The sequence below is a fragment of the Carlito syrichta genome, unplaced genomic scaffold (assembly GCF_000164805.1).
Source record: "Carlito syrichta isolate Samal-C Ts95f unplaced genomic scaffold, Tarsius_syrichta-2.0.1 Scaffold317695, whole genome shotgun sequence".
NCBI classification, from domain to species: Eukaryota; Metazoa; Chordata; class Mammalia; order Primates; family Tarsiidae; genus Carlito; species Carlito syrichta.
This window is the reverse complement of record NW_007261791.1, coordinates 134,712-137,996: the sequence shown is the minus strand read 5'-3', so window position 1 is coordinate 137,996 and position 3,285 is coordinate 134,712. Positions and strand designations below refer to the sequence as shown.

Here is a 3,285-nt window from a genome sequence, read left to right as displayed (position 1 = left end):
GAATATCATAGATACACCCACACACACAAACACATACACACAAACTGACAAATTCATAACTATGTCTTCTTTTTTCACAAATACAACTTTGTATTTGCCACTCTTTTTTCAGATCAAAAAGTTTATTTAATTACTTGAAATTATTATGACTTCTTATTTTAAAATTCTTCTCTTCTTCATTGTTCTCTCACTTTCCAACACTACGTACTTATTCCTTTGTGTGTATGTGCTAGATGACCATATTTTGTCACTCTAAAAGCCTGGATTTTAAACAGGTTCCTGGACTGGCGGTTCATATCTATCCATTCGTTCCACTTCCTCACCTATCTCATCCCCAATAGCTTTTCCAGAACTATCACTTTCACCATGCAGCTCCGTGCATTTTTTTCTATTCAAACTTGGGCATCTTCAGCATTTTTGCTTCTCTAACAAAGATGTCATGGAGAGGATCAGTAGGTTGGCAGGCTTTTTCTATGTCTTTTCCAATGCTGTCCAGAATCAATTTTTTGGCTACTTCTTCCAAGTCACTTGCCTGCACTTCTCGGGTCATGATTTCCATCATTTTCTTCCAATTCTGGCATACCTGTTGGTGCTGAGTAAAAGTAGTGTTCCATGTCTGATTGTTGCATTTTTTTTCGTAAAACCAGCGCAGAACAGATGAAGCAAATAACCACTGGAAGACTTGACATCAACATGAGTTTAAATCATGGTCTGCTAGTTTTTGACCACGGAGCACATTTTGTCTTAGATCAGTCCATGCCATGGAAGTAAGTTAGGCAGTTTTTGTTCTAACATCTTCAGTGATCAGCTTGAATTTTCTAAATGCAACTTCATCATTCTTCAGACCAGCAAGACTCACTTCAAACACAAGACCCTTGAGGCCATTAGATGCAATTTTGGTTCCTTGTATCCTGGTGACCAGCATTTTGCTTATATTGAACCTAGCAGGTACTTTCATAGCATACCCATCTTTCTCAGAAAATGGATCAACCACTTTATTCTTGGCTCCCTTTGTGCCATCTTTTGTCACGTGCTGGCTCTTGCATACTGCCATGGTGTTGCTCAGAGAGCAAAAAAGGGCATAACTGTGTCTTAACAGATCACAGTTTACTATTTTTGACTGTCCATTCACACCACTGTACACACTTGAAGGGAATCCACAGTTTTTCCATCTGTGTAATCCAGTGCCTGAGTAGTAAACAATCATTGATTTTGCTGAGTGAATGAAAGAGAGAAAATGTAAATTTTGGTCATTTCTCAATAATGAACTCCAAGAAGAGCTTTTAAAATTATAATACAAATTGATAGTGATGGGATGTTTGTAATTTACTTCATAAAAAGACGACCCTTACTTATATACAATATACAAGAATTTCCTCGACGAATGAAAGAGGAGTGAGTAGGTGAAAAAGAAAACCTTACATCTCTAATTAGTCATTAGTTTATGCAAACAGTAATTCCAAAATGCTACCCGCTGTTCTTTGTGTAAGACCTTAGGAATATAGTAGTAAACAATCAAATGTGGTCCCTACCCTCATGGAGTTTCAGTGCAGTAGAGAACAAAGATACAGTCAAATGACTGACACAGTAAATGCAAAATTACAACCAATGATTGTTATGTTCATGACTGGGTTGCCACGGACATGTATTTAAAAGAATGTCAAATAGAACTTTTTTTTTGGCACAAGGTATCGACTAAAGTTCTCTCAGATGATGACTGTATAGAAGATACATAGCCATTTCCTCGAGCAATAGGTAGCCCAAAAGTCACTAACAATCCAATCACCTACCTCCAGGCCATACAAGAAAGGGCTAAAAAATATTTCTGAAAGAAGAGTCGTTGAGAGATTTCTTAAATTAAATTTACAAAAATGCTCTCCTGCTCCCCACACATTCAAGTCAAATATATACTTCTGTTGGAGGCTGGGGCTGTGTCAGAAGAGAATTAATCTTGCTCCACGCTTGGGTGCTGAGTTGTAGAAATGTACCCTCACTCCACATACCCACAGGAACAGAGTGTCAGAGAGCTTCAACTGCCTTTCCCAGAGTTTCAGGGCTTCTGTAAAGCTGTAACTGGTCACTGAGTCTTGACAACAGAGCACTAAGTGGGAGGAAGAAGCAGAAGCAGCCAGCAGAATGACTTCCAACAGTGGGACAAGCCTTCCTGTGGAGCAAGCAGATGCTTTGCAGCTAAGCTTGAGTCACCCTGGAAGGATCCTGCTCAAAGAGGTTTGCCTGCCAGGACGAGGAATCTTCAGGGCAGAAATTGAGAGGGATTACCAAGGAAGCATGCGGAAAAGAAATTGCCTATGTCAGGAGTTCCATAAAGGGCATCAAAGAACTCCTAAGGTGACAACTGCCTGTCATGGCAGAAAGGGGCATGTAATAGAATGAGTTTGAAGGCAATGATGGAAACTCAAATCAAAAGCATCTTCTTCCTTAGTTAAGGTCAACGACTCACAATTCTCCATCAGCATTGCCCCTTCTTTCCTCTGCCAGGTGGTGTTTTGCTCAGTTCTGTGTCTTCCAAGGAGAAGACTAATTACTGGAGTTAAAATACACGTTAAATAGAATAAAGCTCCTTGCAATGACAGTAGAAGTAGTTGGGGGGGGGGATGCGGAAGCTGAAAATTGGAAAATTGGGTCCCAGAGGAAAATGAGTTATCTGAAAGTGGATCTGTGTGGAATGAAAACAAAGATCAGAGTTGAAAAACAGAAATGAGAAGGTGAAATGAGGAGGCCAATTCCGAATGAATGTTTAAAGGCTAAAGAAAAGTGCCCCAACTGTCTCAACTATTTCTCAAAGATAGATGAATTAGATCCCATTAGACTGGAAGTTGGCTTCTAAAAGAACTTGCCTTTTATAAAATTTATTTTACCATGTGCAAAATACATTTCACACATTATCTAATGCTCTCTTAAAATAAACATGGAGCTAGGCGTAAGCACCTGGAGAAGGAACACAAGGGCAACCCTCCTACCCAGGACAAAGGCAGTGTAGGGGTGAGGATGTGAGGAATCACCATGCATGGAGTGGAGGCTCAGCTCTATTCTGGGCAGCTGCCCTGTCAAAAAGAATTTCCCAAGATCCTGGCCTTTTTCTAGAACAATAAATGTCCCTTTGATAGTGAGATCGCTAGCCATCAAATTCTGAGTAGCCTCTTTCAGGTCCATAGCAGCTCCTTTTGCTTCAGTGCCTTGGGTGATTTCCCAAGATATGGGATCTAAATAGTGTTTGTTTCTTGTACCAATTTACCCATTGATGAGTTATTTCATAGGTGAGGA

At 40.0% G+C, this 3,285-nt stretch overlaps 1 pseudogene; it reads right to left on the bottom strand.

Moving 5' to 3' along the window:
- Positions 1 to 267: 267 nt before the first annotated feature.
- On the bottom strand, positions 268 to 1,054 carry LOC103277414 (annotated as a pseudogene).
- Between the last annotated feature and the right edge of the window lie 2,231 nt (positions 1,055 to 3,285).